Source organism: Pristis pectinata, chromosome 19 (assembly GCF_009764475.1).
Source record: "Pristis pectinata isolate sPriPec2 chromosome 19, sPriPec2.1.pri, whole genome shotgun sequence".
Classification (NCBI taxonomy): domain Eukaryota; kingdom Metazoa; phylum Chordata; class Chondrichthyes; order Rhinopristiformes; family Pristidae; genus Pristis; species Pristis pectinata.
Genome location: NC_067423.1, coordinates 27,448,748 through 27,465,786, shown reverse-complemented (window position 1 = coordinate 27,465,786; position 17,039 = coordinate 27,448,748).

Sequence of the window (17,039 nt, the reverse complement as noted above, 5' to 3'; positions counted from 1 at the left end):
CACATTCGAATTGCTGTACCAGACTATGTTGCAACCAGTCAGGATACTTTCAGCAGTACCTCCATAGAAGTTTGTTAGAGTGTTTAGTGACAAGCTGAACCTCTTTAACCTCCGAAGAAAGTAAAGATGCTGGCATGCCTTCCTCATGATTGCATCTTTGTGCTGGACCCAGGACAGGTCATCTGATATGTTAATGCCCAGGAAATTAAAGCTGCTGACAAAATTATCCATTTTGTAGATGCGGCCAAGATAAAAGGATTAAAATTGGGCTGGAGTGATAATCAGGCTGGAGCAGATGTAGGTTGCCATTTGGCACAATTGCTTCTACAACGTAACTTGACAGCTTCTGGTCATACTTGGGTGATTTTTTTTCTGTTTTCTTCTTACAATATAAAAGGAGACCATTCTGCTTATTGAGTCTACGCCAGCTCTCAGAACAATCTATCAGTCTCAATCCCCACTTATTTCCTTTGTTCTCTCACATGCTCATCAACTTTCCTCCAATTCTCCTGCCAGCCACCTGCACTTGGAATAACTTACAGAAGCCAGTTAAGCTACCAACCAGCACATCTCTGGGATTGTGCGTGAAAACTGGAGTACCCAGGGGAAACTTGCAGGGAAAATGTGTAAACTCCACACGGATTGTAAGTGAGGCCAGGATCAAGCCCAGGTTGTTGGAGCTGTTCAGTAGCAACTCTAGCTGGAAGGCATCCGCTGCTTAAAAGAAGTAGACTAAAGCCACGTGTGTCTGTTGAAAAGAACAGCAAATCATTTATTCCCTGTGAATTTTCTGGATGTGAACCTCATTTGAGAAGTATTGAAAGAATGGTGAAATAGAGAATAGAAAAACATAGAATTACAGAGTGAATATTATTCATTCTTGCAGTGTAGAGAAAGGCTAGTCATCCCACTGTCTAAATTGACCTCTCCTCCAGCTTGCTCCTATTTGAACACTGCAAGACCATGATGAAAGGCCACTGACCTGAAACATTGAGCCTGTTTTTCTCTCTACTGATGCTGGCTGGCCTGCTGAGTATTTTTAGCATTTTTGTCTCAGATATTCATCATCTGCAGTAACTTTCTTTCAGTATCTTGCAAATTAATCCTCTCTGGGTCCATGTCCAACTTGAAATGACATCTGCCTGCCTTCAGCTAATGCATTCCAGATCTTAACAACCATCTGTGAAAAAATTGTTTCCTTGTTTCTCCTTCTGTTTTGCCAATTATCTCTTAATACAAGGACACTTGAAGTGAAATTTGTCCTGGGGAGCAGTCTAACACATACTGATTGTGAATTCACAACTCCTCTTACCCTTGGTCAATTATAACACCAGGGGCTACTTACGATAGGTAGCCAGTTTCTAATTCATACAGCAGCCTGTCTCATTGGTCTTGGCCCAAAGAGCATCTGTACTTTTGGTCACATGGATAGATGGCAATGTGTATAATGTCTACCCTCTCCATTTTAAAACACTTCTGGTGCTTTTTAACTCTAATCTCATTAGAGTGGCAACTGTGGGTTCATGGGATGAACCTTGTTTGGTTTCCGTTGGAAAGGTGAAGAAGCCCTTTCAGTGTAAATGGAACGCTTTCCTATGTGGGGTTAGGAGAAGCAGGAATGCTCCACTGCAACCTTCAAGGAGAATCCTATTCCCCCTGCTTTATTCTCCTTTTTTTTTCTGTGAGAAACACCCCACTAAAACCTTCTCCTTATGGCATAATGTCTTCCATTAGGGCCATTCGGTGGCCTCCACAGATCTAACTTTGTGATCCTCCCTGCAGTCAGCTATGCTTTCTGCTTGATTTGATGGGGCCTGGGGTAACTTTCTGGACCATAGTGATGAACCCCATGAGTTGAAATACCTTGGGCTTGAAATTGGGCATGTGAATGGGTTGCATTCTGCCCAAAGATTTGCCGGCAGGAATCTTTCAGCAAATTTGGGACTTCTACGTTTGGATGTACACGTGCTAACATGCTGGCATTTTCAGGGAAAAGTGCCAGCAGCTACCAGCAAGGGTCAGCCTTATGAGATCACCTCTCATTTCCCTAAATTCCAGTGTATACAGATCCACTTTGGTCAGCCTTCACCCAAAAGACAACCAACTCATCTTGGTAATCAATCTAATGAGTTTTCACTAAACCACCTGCAAGATAAGCATGTCCTTCATTAAATAAGGAAACTAAAACTGTACCAATATAATAGTTCTCACACAAAGCCTATAGTTGTAGCAAGACTTCCTTGCTCTTCACCCATAAAGGCCAAAATTCCATTTGTCTTCTTATTTACTTGCTGTACTTGCATGCTAACTTTCTTTGTCTCTTGTGTGAGGATACTTGGTTCTCTCTGAACATCAGCATTTAAAAGACTCATATCATTTAACTTGTACCCTGCTCTTCTATTCTTACTACCAAAAGGCATAACATCATATTATCCTCAATAAACTCCATCTTTAAGCCCACTCCCTGTTCTCCTCACAACTCAGTTTCCCTCCTATCTTTGTACCCTCAGCAAATGTAGATACAATCTGCAATGTCTTCATCAAGCTCATGAATACAGACTGCAAATATCTGAAGCTCCAGGACTGTTCCTTGAGGCATTTTGGTAGTTACAGCTGGCCAAATTGAAAATTATTTGCTTATCTCTACCCTCTGTTTCCTGCCAGTTAATCACTCCTCTACTGATAGCCTTTGTTTTGTGCAGTAATACTTTTTATGTGCTTTTTGGAATCCAAATGTACTGCATTCGTTTGTTCCCCTTTACTTACCCCGCTGATTACATCCTCAGAACCTTAATCAGTCTGTTAATTAAGATTTCCCTGTCACAAAACCATGTTGACTCTGTCTAGTCATGTTATGTTTTTCAAAGGGCACTGTTATCATTTTCTTAATGGAGCCTAGCATTCCCCTGACAACTGATATTAGGCTAACTGTTGTATATTTCCCCTTTTCCAACCTCCCACCTTTCTTGAATACTGGAGATAATTTCAGAGTGGAGTAGTCAAATGAAATGCCAAAGTAAATAAAGACCCAATAATGTATAAATTGATTGAGAATTATGCCACTGGTACAGTCACCATGCATTTTTGTCAATATGAATACACTACCAGAGAAAACTGTCTCCTTCAATCAGGAATGTATCATCAGTACCCAAGCTGCAGTTATTTTTAGGATGAAATGTAAAATATAAAATTTCTCGCCTTATGCAGGGTACTGAGGATAAGTTCTGGTGGGTGATGAGGAATTAGACCACAAGACCATAAGATATAGGAGAAGAATTAGGCCATTCGATTGTGGCTGACTCATTTTTCTCGATCCCTTTCTCCCGCCTATTCCTGAAACCCTTAACCCCCTTACCAATCAAGAAACGATCAGTCTCTGCCTTAAATACACCCAATGACTTGGCCTCCACAGCCCTCCGTGGCAACAAATTCCACAGATTCACCACCCTCTGGCTGAAGAAATTCCTCCTCATGTCAATTTTAAAGGGATGTTCCTTTATTCTGAGGCTGTGCCCTCGGATTCTAGACTCTCCTACTAATGGTAACATCCTCTCCATAACCACTCTATCCAGTCCTTACAGTATTCGGTCAGTTTCAATGAGTTCCCCCCCTCATCCTTTTGAATTCCATCAAGTACAAGCCCAGAGCCATCAAACACTCTTTATACTTTGTCTTTCATTCCCAGGATCATTCTTGTGAACCTTCTTTGGACCTTCTCCAGGACTAGCACATCTTCCCTTAGATACCCGGCCTAAAATTGCTCGCTATATCTAAATGCAATTTGACCAATGCCTTAGAAAGCCAGATTAAGATGAAGCCGAACCCTATCATCCCTTGTTGAGTTTCCAACTCTTAATGCAGTGGGGTTTGAACACTTGTTTTTGTCTGCAGGAATCCTGGACTATTGTTACTATGATGTCCACATTGCAGATACTTGTTTTCATACTGGATAACTTTGAGTCTTTTCTACACCTTATGTGCAAACCCTGATTCATTTCCTCAGGAAAACCAATGCCTCGCTTCCATGGCTACAGGAACTTTCATCAAATATTTAAATAACAGCACCAGCCAAAAGAGCAGGTAGATATAAAAGATGGATGACACTGGGCAAGCTTTACAATCTTTTGGAAAGAAAGAAAGACTTGGAAGTAAGAAGATCCCTCAGTTTCAAGGGGTTGGCAACAGAATGTGATGAGTTGATTTAAATATAATGAGGTTCAAAGAAAGGGAGTTCAGTTAGGGAAGTAGTTTGCAACTAAAGAGGACAAAACCAGAAAGCTTGAAGTAATGATTACTGTATCATTTTGTCAGCATCCCGCTGCACACATTATTGTGTCATCAATTTGCCCTTAATAAAGGGCAACAATAGAAAATAATACAGCAATGTAATTACTGGAACAAATTGGATGTCACTGTTTCTGATCTGAGGTGCCAAGTTAGGATGAAGTTTTCAACAAGAAGGACAGGAGGACCAGTCGACCTGAACACTTGTTTATTTGCAATTCATTCACCATGAGCCTTAATAAAAGTTAAATATTACAGGATCTAAGATGATCAGCATGTTTGTTAAAATAAATAACTGAATGGTTTACTCCTGCATATCTTTCTTCCTTTTTTTGTCCCTGTACTTCAGTTCTTAAAAAGTCTGAATTGCATCAATATAATTTAGACAAGTTATGATGACTGTTTATCCCAGCTTTTCAAAATATCAAGTTTGTCTAAATTACCCTAATTCTTCTGAAGCACTTAAAAAAAAACAATTAGTCTTGGTCACCTCATATCCACAATATCGAAAGTCCAAAGAATATGTTCAAACCAAGAATTGCTGCTCCTGGTAAGTATACTGGAATGGCCTTAAATTACAATGGCTAACTCAGAGTCCTCAAATAGTTAAGTGATAGAAAAGCAGATCACAGAAGAAATCTCTGTTGAATTTCCTTCACAGTTCTGTGGATTTCTGCCTTTCACTTTCAGCTTCCTGAATTTGCTACCACTAATTATTATTTCAATACTAATAGTGTTATCACCAGCTGGTCCCAGCATTACTTTTCCTGCCTTACACAGAGGTGAAGTAAACCAACTGTTCAGTGGGCTGATTTTTTTTCAGCCAGACTATTTAAATTGACAAAAAAAGTGCTTTATTTAATGTGACAATGCATGATTTAGCACATTTATTTTGTCAAGATATCTGCAATTAGATTAGGTATGTCATTCAGAACTTACTGAAAAGGTAGTACATAAATAGGTATTAAAAAAAATATCTTACAATGACTTGCAGTGCTGTATGCAATTGTTATTCCTAGTACTTTTTTAATGTTCAAATGTAAGATTTAATGTTGGAATGTTTTCTCATTTAAATGCAAAGGTCTTTGTTTTATTCTCTTGAGACAATATTACATTTTTGGATAAAAGTAAATCATTTGTTTTTGGAATACAACTATTTTGTAGAACAACAGTCTTCTTTGATGCCATTATTCCAAAACACTTCTCCAGTGATCAATAAGTTCTGAGAATTTATCTCCATCTTGTTTGATCCATGGAGGAATAAGAAGGCTTATCATGCTTTAACACTGTGGAAGACGAACCAATTTCTCTACAGATGTGTCAAACCAGTCCACTCATTTTATATCAAATGTCACCTCCTGAACAATAATAATTTGTATATTGTCCCCCCGAACCAATTGGAGAGCAAAGTACAGACAAATCCCTCCAAGTATCATACATAGAAGTGGATGCTCCAGTCTTACCCTTAAATCTATGCCTGATACAAAGGAATATTGAGTCTTGGAGCGAAAGCATAAAAATGATTCAAGTGCAGGAATAGAACTGGCAGCATTATTTAACATTTGATAAATACTGGAGCATGTGGTGCCACAGAGCTTTGCTCAACAATTGGCCCTCATCAGCTTCAAGTTACAGTCATTTGACATACTTAGTAACAGCTATAATTACCATTGTGCTTCTTCTATATCCTAGATTTCCATAACCTACACACCCCAAATCATAGACTGACAGCTCTCAAGAGTTCTTTGCTTTAATGATAGATAACAATTCAACTGATTAGGTCAAAATGAATATGAATGGATTTTGTGGCTTCTGGTTTATTAGATTAAAGATTGTTTTTTTGCACATCAGAGTAGAGAGAAGTAAATTAAGTGGTGGTTAATGAAACTGATTTGTCAGGAGAATTTGACAACTATAATTGCAATGTAATATAATTCTGAAGTATAGTGTCTTGCAAAAATTTATGGCATAGTTATGTTGCACGGCTGGTAAGTTTTGCATCACTGATACAAGGTAAAAAAAATCAAAAGAAACAAAGAAAATCAGACAGAAACCTGCATTTATAAAGATCTTTAAGAACTTCTCAGCATATCCAAAATTCTTGGGCCTTGAAAAGATGGGAGATTATAGGGTGAAAATTCCTGTGTCCCTTTACCCAATGCTTACGCTAATCCAATCATATCATGTAATTTATGTGAAATAGCTCACAAAACTGTAGGTTATGTAGGCATTCCTTGTGAGTGCTGATATTCCCCATATCCCCAGCAGCTGCCTCCAAGCACCTCATTTTACTGACTGGGCAATCCTTCTGGTGGACTTCTATGTCTTCTGTTTGAATCTAAGTTGAAAAATGGTTCCAGGTTACAGATGGGTCTTCTGCTCACTGACCTGCAGCCCTGTCCAGCAACAAGAATCAACCATCCTGGCTCATCTTGTGTGCTGAATTTTTAGGGATTGTGTGGCATGTAAAGAAATCCATCAGGCTGATTTGTTTTGTAGCTGCACTCTTCTTGGTCTGGCATAATATAACTGGTCAAAGTGGAGGAAATCAGCTGAATTATTTTCTGATCGTTAGCATCTGATATTCGATGTGAGCCTGTGGTTGAGCTTCACTGACTTCTCACCTCATCAACACACTACCAAATATGGGAGCTCCGACTGTCTGTGGTCAAACGTGAAGAACACATTTGCATTGTCACAGTTTCGAATAGTGTGAACTTGAGGAAAGATTCTCAGTTTGATTAACAGTTTGGCAGGCTACAAAATCAATGTGAGTTCAATGGTCATAACCACGTACATATCAGATATTAGGCTGGTTTGTTCTGTATAGCAGCAGGGTTTTATGGACCCACACAATCTGTGCAATGACCACATATATTTCTGTGCCACCCATATATACAGAGGGCAACTGTCACCGGATGCCACCTTTTACTTGTACACAGGATATGGACATCGCAGGCAGGTCCTGCTTTCATTGATGTCCATAGCTGTCATCTGCACTTGATGCAACTGTCCGACTAGAATTTGCACCATAATTATTTGACTCATTGGCTTTCAGAGGGCTGTACAGAGGCACCGGAAGAAAGTCTGTGTGCTGAGCTGGATCAACATTGAGGGTGGTAACTACAGGAGTGCCTTGGGGATACATGCTGAGACTCTGTTGCTTACAATATGTATGAAACACATGGATGTGACAATAGAAACTGGGAACAGCTGCATTCAGCAAACACAGAAAGATTTGGACAGATTGAGAAGCTGGATTGGTGAGTGAGGTGGTGGTATTTAAGATATAGAATCATGATTTCAATTACCAATATAAACTAAAAGGAATTTTTCAGAGAATGACCCATGAAAGCGATTAGAATAGTTGGGGCCAGTGTCTCTTGCACTGATGGATAAATTCCCCAAACCATAAGAAGTGAAGAAAATAAATAGTTCTATTCAGGAGGGAAATATAGCAAATAGCATCCCAGTAGTTGATGCACAGTGTACAATATAATGTACTTGGATGAGAGGTCTAGGCACTAGGGTCGGGCATCTGGTTAACAATGAAAGAGTGCAATGTCTGGAAATAGCTTCACTGACAAAGGTAAAGCTCAAGGAGGATCTCATTGAAATCCTAAAACTGAAAAGCTTTGTGTCAGTAAAGCCAAAGGTCTGTGACCTGTGTGAGCTGCCTCCAGCTAACAGTTGCATGCTTGAGGTAGAAAGGTTTCACCCTGGGCTGGTTCTCAGGCTCCTGTTGGTTTTTTGATAGTCCAGTAAAGGGTGAAACTGAGGGCTGTCTAACTGAGGGCTGTCAGCCTGAACGACAAAGGGTCTGGAGTTGGGACATGTAACCCAAGGTGATTGATTGGTAATGTGTAAACATTTAGCTAAACAATTAGAAGTCATGTGCTGGAACCTCCCTCTTCCCCACGCACCCTTAAATGTGCTTTATGGCAACTTCTTGGTACTGCACTCTGGGAAAGCTCAATCTTTATTTACTCATTATATTCTGCCTCTTATGTGTGCATAAGCTGGGAAGATTAGAGTTTAGTGAATAATCAGTCAAAGTCCATAACATAATTACTATTATTAAGTAAAGTCTGTCACAGGTGAACACTATTTCTAATAGGTTGGTTTGGTTTCTATAGGAACCAAAGATTCTTATTTTCTGTGCATGTGCTTTGAAGTGATGAAAGCCTATAATGTACAAGTGCAGAGAAACCATCTGCCATTTTGTTATTGATGACTACTGATTGTACCCTTTAATTCATTCTGCTGAGCTTTATTGTACTTTTAGTTCAACTCTTTTGTCATGTCTGTTTTTTAGTCTGAGAGGATTTTTTTCCTTTGAATGGTTGATTATCCATTCCAGCCCAAGCCCAATGTTCAGTTCAAGCTTAGTTTATGGATAATTGTACCTGTGGTTACCATTTTACAAGGTTCGGGGTGGTCACTTAAAACTGAGGTGTGTAGGAACAACTTCTCACAGTGAGTCTCTGAAATTGTCTGCCTCAGAGGATTATGGACACTAGATCATTGGAGGTATTTAGAAAAGAGCTAGACATATCTTCGAAAGATCAGGGAATTGAGAGCTATGGTGAAGAGGACATGAAGCCTGGGGCTGACCGTATGATCATGATCATGCCACGGGAGTTCACTTCAGCTATCCTGACGGCAGTCTACATGCCATCCCAGGTGGACGTGAAGTCTGCACTCAGTGGACTATACTCTGTGGTCAACAGTCTTGAAACGGGATACCCTGAGGCTGCCTTCATCATTGCTGGTGACTTCAACCAGGCCAAATTCAAGAGTGTGTTACCAAAATACTACCAGCATGTCTCCTGTCCCATCAGGGGCCCAAGCACCCTTGACCATTGCTAGACAACCATCAAAGATGTCTACTGAGCCACCGCCCGCCCACACTTTGATAAATCAGACCACCAGGCTGTGTTCCTTCTCCCTGCATACAAACAGAAGTTAAAAGATGAGGATCCAATACAGAAAGTCGTACAGTGCTGGTCTGAGGAAATAAATTCGTTTCCATGTGACTGCTTAGAGTCGGTAGACTGGTCCATGTTCAAAGACGCAGCAGCCAGCCTCGATGAGTATGTCACCAGTGTCAAGAGCTTCATCAATAAGTGTGTTGAGGACTGTGTACCAGTGAGGACAATCTGGGTGTTCCCAAACCGGAAACCATGATGAACCAGGAGATCCACTCCCTACTGAAGTCTAGGACTGCAGCATTCAAATCAGGTAACCCTGGCCTATTCAAGAAATTGATGTACTACCTCTGTAAAGCTATCAGGGATGCCAAGAGACAATACCAGTCCAAAATCGAGTCCCAGACCAGCTGTCAGTTGTGGCAGGACTTACACACTATAAAAGGCTACAAAACAAAATCGGGCAGCATCATCGGCATCAGTGCATCCTTTCCCGATGAGCTTAACACATTCTATGCATGTTTTGAACAGAAGGGGATTGGTATGTCACCACCCACCCCGACAGCCTCCTATGTACCTGAACCCATAGTCACTAGTGAGGACGTAAGATCAGTCTTCCGGAGAGTGAACCCGTGGAAAGCATCTGGCCCAGATGGTGTCCCTGGCCGTGTCCTCAGATCCTGTGCAGATCAGCTGGCGGGGGTATTTGCAGATGTTTTTAACCTTTCCCTGCTTCAATCTGAGGTTCCCATGTGCTTTGAGAAGGCAATTATCATCCTGGTACCTAAGAAAAAAAGGTAAAATGCCTTGATGACTATCGCCCGGTGGCTCTGACATCCACCATCATGAAGTGCTTCGAGAGGCTGGTCATGGCATGCATTAATTCCAGCCTTCCAGTCAACCTTGTCTCACTGCAATTTGCCTATTGTTGAAACAAGTCTATGGCGGACACCATCTCCCTGGCCCTATGCTCATCTTTGGAGCATCTGGACAGTCAAGACTCCTACGTTAGGCTATTGTTTATGGACCACAGCTCTGCCTTCAATACTATAATTCCAAACAAACTCATCTCCAAACTCGTAGACCTGGGACTCAACACCTGCCTTTGCAGCTGGATCCTTGACTTCCTGACCAACAGACAGCAATCAGTAAGGATAGGCAGCAACACCTCTACCACGATTACTCTCAACACTGATGCCCTACAAGGCTGCATCCTCACCTTACTCCCTATACACTCATGACTCTGTGGCCAGATTCTGTTCTGACTCCATCTACAAGTTTGCAGATGATACCACCAGAGGGGGTCATATCTCAAATAATGATGAGTCAGAGTACAGGAAGGAGGTAGAGAGCCTAGTAACATGGTGTCATGACTACAGCCTTTCCCTCAATGTCAGCAAAACAAAACAGCTGGTCATTGTCTTCAGGAAGGGGGGCCATGAACATGCTCCTGTTTACGTCAATGGTGCTGAGGTTGAGAGGGTTGAGAACTTCAAGTTCCTAGGAGTGAACATCACCAATAGCCTGTCCTGGTCCACCACATAGACACCATAGCCAAGAAAGCTCACTAGTGCCTCTACTTCCTCAGGAGGCCAAAGAAATGTGACATGTCCTCATTGACCCTCACCAATATTTATGAACCATAGAAAGCATCCTATCTGGAAGCATCATGGCTTGGTATGGCAACTGTTCTGCCCGTGACCGCAAGAAACTGCAGAGAGTTGTGGACACAGCTCAGCACATCACAGAAACCAGCCTCCCCTTCATGGACTCTGTCTATACCTCTTGCTGCCTTGGTAAATCAGTCAACATAAACAGAGACCCCACCCACCCGGGTCATTCTCTCTTCTCCCCCCTCCCATTGAGCAGAAGATACAAAAGCCTGAAAGCACGTACCACCAGGCTCAAGGACAGCTTCTGTCCCACTGATATAAGACTATTGAATGGTCCTCTAGTACGATAAGATGGACTCTTGTCCTCACAATCTACTTTGTTATGACCTTGCACCTTATTGTCTCCCTGCACTGTACTTTCTCTTAACTGTAACACTTTATTCTGCATTCTGTTATTGCTTTCCCTTGTACTACCTCAATGCACTGTTGTAATGAGTTGATCTGTATGGATGGCATGTAAGACAGGTTTTTTACTGTACCTCAGTACATGTGACAATAATAAACCAATATACCATATTGAATGATGGGGCAGGCTTGAAGGGCTGAGTGGCCTCTTCCTGCTCCTGTTTTTCCATCTGTTCTTATTATAACAGTCTCCTTTACATGTACCCTCAGATTCTTAGAAGCAACAATTTCTGGAGGTCTAAACTTGTTTTTGTGGCCAACAAATTCACTTGTGTAGAGTGTACATTTTTTTAATGCTTTGTTTGATTTGTGGCACAAAATTATTTGTGGTGCATGAACCACGCTTCCATTAATGTATGGTGCAAAAAATGCAACAAATTAGCATGACTCTGTGTGTGATGCACCTGCACAAAGGCAGGCAATGCCGCAGAATTAGTTCACGAAAATTGTGAAGAAACTCTGGAGGGCTGCACGACAACAGCAGGCCCTAATGGGAAGATAAAGACCTGGTCAAGCATAGTATAGGGCTTGGACTTACCAGGGCCGCTGCTGGAAATGTTGCTGTTCATGGTTAGGCTGTTGGGGAAGGTGCAGATAGGAACCATGCTGGTGCTACATCCATGTGTCCACCTCTGCCTCAACAATACCCAACCAACTGCAGAGGTATGAGTTCCGGGCAATCCATATCTTCCCCATTACTTGAAGCAGCAACTTCCATACTGAACCACTGTTTCAAGACTGTTGGTGTGGCAAGGAATCACACAGTGAGGTTTATGCCATTCACAATACTCCTGAAATTACATGTGGTTACTATTGTACCTTATTGATATGGAAATAATTCCATCTACATGCATGACTTTTACACTCTCTGTGCATAAGGAAATCATTTGCCCAGCATGACATGGATCTGCACTGCGCTATTCTAATGTGCATCTCCACACACAATATGATTTCTCTTAAAGCACCCCTCTCTGTAGTCATGGGAATCTCCAAACTCATTTGAAATAATCTATCTTAGCAATGCTGCTCCCAGTGGTCGTGTTCCTACCTTGCCTGTCCGTCTTTTTCCATCTGCTCGACTGTTTGAAATACGAGGGATAAAAAGTGTATTTTAAGATTTCACTGCTTCAAAGTGGTAAAACAGCAGCTCTGGGATAGAGAAGCTTGGGCTTTCCTTTGGAAACTAATGAAGTCAACAATGGTCTATTTGTTAAATATTAGGGAATGTCTGGAACATGACTGTTCTATTGAACTAAGTTATTATTGGATATTTAACTTTGCCTTCCTCTGTTGTTATGGGGATGGAGTGACATAGCTCTGAGAGAAATATTGGGGAGGACCTAACTGCACTGGGAGAGTCTAATTGGTCATTTTCAGGATAAATTAATTAGTAGAATTAAACAAACAATTGAAATGATCCATCACCTCTCCCCTCAGGATTCAGAGTTGATCTGTTTTCTTTCCATCATCCTAACTATTCTGCTATTGGAAAATGAGATGGTTTAAGGCCTGAAACAAGATTTGGGTCACCAAGAGTGTAATGAATCCACACTCAGTGATGTGTAGCTTCTGTTCAGAGTACTGTGTCTACCAGTAACTTAAGATGTCATTGTCTTTGTAACAGAAATAATACTTGATTCAAGTTGTTTGCTTAAATGCATGCAAAGTGAAGCCAGCCGAAACTGAACTAATCATGTACACCTCCTGCCTCACCACCATCCAGGGCCCTAAACAGCCCTTCCAGTTGAGGCAGAAATTCACATGCATCTCATCTGGCCTTGTTTATTGCATCTGATGCTCCTGATGTAGCGTCCTCTACATCAGTGAGACCAGGTGCAAACTAGGTGACTGCTTTGCCGAGCACTTGCGCTCCATCCGCCATGACTGTCTGGAACCCCTGGCTGCTAGCCATTTTAATTCTCCTCCCCATTCCCACATTGACATGTCCGTCCTCGGCCTCCTCCACTGCCAGAATGAGGCTAAATGCAAACTAGGGGAATGGCACCTCATATTCAGGTAGTTGACAGCCCAACGACATGAAAATTGAATTCTCCAATTTCAGGTAAAGTTCTTCTCTTCTGACCCTTTTCTCTCTCCTCATCTACCCAATTACTCCTATGCACACCCCAACCCCCATCACCCTGTTTATTTCCTATTCTCCCCATCTGTCGTCCCCACCTTCCTTACTTAATTCCATGCCCCACCTTCCTCTCCTATCAGATTCCATCATCTGCAGCCCTTTGTTGCCTCCACCTGTCACCTCCCAGCCTCTGTCATGATTTCTCCTCTCTCCTTCTCAATCTTCCTATCACCCCTCCTCACATGGATCCACTTTTTGCTTGCCAGCTGTTGCTCCACCCCTTCCCTTCACCTTTTTGTACTGGCTATCTCATCTCTGACTTTCATTCTAGATGAAGGGTCTCAACCCAAATTGTTGACTGTTGATTCCTCTCCACAGATGCTTCCTAACCTACTGAGTTCTTCCAGCATCTTGTTTATTGCTCCAGATTCCAGCATCTGCAGTCTTTTGTGTCTCTAATCATGGACATTTTCAGTTTGCTTTGGGCATGTTTTGAGTGACTTGAGCATGGCTACATTAAACAAAGATGATATCTCAACAAAATACTTTTGTCTTAACTAGTTGTATCCAGCAATCTTGTCAACCTCATTAATAAAAAAACAGATCATGAAGCTCAACAAATACGGAAAAAATACTTAATGAATGTGTGCCAAACAGAATGCTTCACATTCAGCATCTACCGCTAACTGATCTACCACTAAATGGTTTGGTCCTCCTCAGGATCTCTACCCAAATAACTTTCTAGGTCACAGACAGAAATCAGCACATGAGGGGAAAGAAATTACTTGCAGGACTTTGTTCAAAATCAGATAATCATGGTGATTACATTCAGCAGAAGGAAAAAGTAAAATTGGCAGGAACACCCCCCACCTCTAGTCGAATCCCTGTAGGTTAATCTGAAAAATTATCTTGATCTTCAAATACATTGTCATGTTTTAAAATGTTTGATTTTGACAATTTTTCCACTGTAATGATTTGGAAAAGGGTACCATTTGAGGTTGGGGTTTTTAAAGCAATGTGTACTCACACAAGTCTAGAAACATCTCTGACCATCTTTCATCACAATGCTGCCAAGCACAGAAACAGAAGATAAGAAAGCATTTTTTATCAAGGAAGGCAACTCACTGATATAAACAAGGATAGAATATTAATTATTTTGCATTGATGCTTGAAGTCAGATTGCACTGATAGCATTAAATGCTGTTCCTTCTACTTCCTGTTTTTCTCAGTGAATTGTGCAGGACACTTTTGTTTTGCTTTAGTTATTTGCTTGTATTCAATGACATTAGTCACTCGTCATAAATGGTCTGAGCATCTTAAAACTCGAGATGCACCACCGCTGCAAAATTACTTACAACATTACCCACAGGCTGACAATAAGATTCCTTTTGTAGCATTCCCATGGCTCTCATGCTTTTCTTTCTTCAGTCTTGCTGACATTGGACTAAGAAGCACTTGGTGTAATGGGGACAGAGGCAAATCATTATATGCCTTCATTTCACATTAAATGCAGCTACAGAACACCAGTTTTGCACATTTTCCCACTTTAGTGAATGGTCCTATTTCACTTAAATAAAATAAGCTCTGACCCTTTGCACCTGCCCATTGCTTCCCTTCACAGTTTATAGCCCATGCTGAACTTCCAGATTTTCTATACCTCTACCTCTATTTTTTTAATATAGTACAATCTGCTTGGAGCCAAAAGGAACAGAGACATTCTATCACAAAATTAGTGAGGCATTTGTTGATGGTCAGAGAAAGGTAGCGTATTTATTATTAATGATAATGTAAGCAGAAATCATAAAGTTTAATTTCTATGTCATTTTAAAACTTTGTGCAAACTTCTTGGATTAGAATTTTTTACATTTGTCAAATAGGACAATTTGAAGAAGTGTCCATAACTGATACTTTGTATATAGTGTAACATTTTTGTGCGCTATATGAGTGAAGTTCATCGAAAATCCATTTGGCACAACAAAGATGGGGGAGGGTGGCCCTCACCTTCCTGCTGAGACAATCATTCCTGAATTTGACTTGAAACCATCCAGGTGAGGTACAACTGGGTAAGCTTCATGAGGCATGCAATTCAATAGAACAACCAATGTAATTGATATTCTATCCTTGTTCATATCAGTGAGTCACCTTCCTGAATCTTCACTTAAATCATCCATGCACATGATACACAAAGTCACAGATGAAACTGGGCATGAATGATGACATCAAACGGCATGTTACATATATTTTCATGTCATGCAGAAAATGATTGTACATGTTTGCAGCCCATAAATAGCACAGATCACTTACACTGAAGCAGGACTTAACAAGAGAGTTGAGGCCTGATTCAGCAAAGGGTAAAGAGGACATTGCTGTAGAATATGAGGCAGCTGTCCCCAGTGTTGTGAAAGATGGGTCTGGCCTCATTGCAGCGCAATACTCTGTTCAATTGGACCTTGCCACATTACCTGTCCTTCGTAGAAAAGTTCCTGTTGAAAAACACCTTCAACCCCAAGTCCACCAGGCAGTGATCAGTGTGGAATGCCTTGCAGGTCCTGAAGGAGAAGGAGACAATGGATCCTGTGGGATAGTTCCCTGAGCAGACTATTAATGTCATTTGGCAGAATGTATTTAGAAAATCATTGATATGAATTAGGAGATGTAGATCATGTTGATTACATTCTTTGGGACACTGACAAGAGTGGGTCTCCTGAGGACTAAATCTTTAGCTATTTTCTTTTCATCATCATTCTTATTTCTAAGATCTTACTTCCTGAAAAAAATGTTAGAAGACTTGGTCGGTTGGGATAATCTTGTTCTAAATCATTGCCTGTTGTCATTTACTTGAGGTGATTCTTAAATTGCTCCTGATAAATTCCATTATTTTTCCAAAAAATAATGTAAGGTTGTTGGGTAAAGGCAATTTATTTTTAACCTCTTTGAATACATACACAATGATATTAACTCTGGGAAGTTTAAAATTATAGTAAAGCTATAGGAGAGGACTTCATGCAAAAGTAAAATATTGAAGATGATGGAAATCTGAAATTAAAACATAATATGTTTCAATTTCAGATTCCTATTATCTTCAATATTTTGGAAATACTGGAAATACTCATCATGTCAGGCAGCATCTATCAGGGGAGAAACAGAATTAACCTTTCAGCTGAATAATCTTCGACCTGCAAAATGTATTTCAGGTTAGAAATTGTTTTGTGCAAGGAAACACATGCAAATTGAGCTATGCATTAGCAAGTTTCCCTGGCCTTTATCAAATTAACACACAATGAATGCATGATCTCCCACCATGGGGAGGCTCTAATATTTGGGTCTCAGTGGGAACTGGAGGGACTGGGTCTAAGTTAGATGGCCTTTCACTGCAAGTGGTGGAGCTAAGGAATAGCAAGGGTAAAAGGACAATAGTAGCAGTTATATATAGGCCCCCTAATAGCAGTCAGGAAGTGGACAATAAGTTACAGTTTGAAATAGAAAAAGCGTGCCAGAGTGACAATGTGAAGATAATTATGGGGGATTTTAACATGAAGGTGGACTGGGAAATCCAGCAAGGCAGTAGAACTCAGGAGAGTGAGTTTGTGGAATGTCTACGGGATGGTTTTTTAGAGCAACTTGTTGATGAGCCCACCAGGGGATCGGCTGTTTTGGATTGGGTGCTGT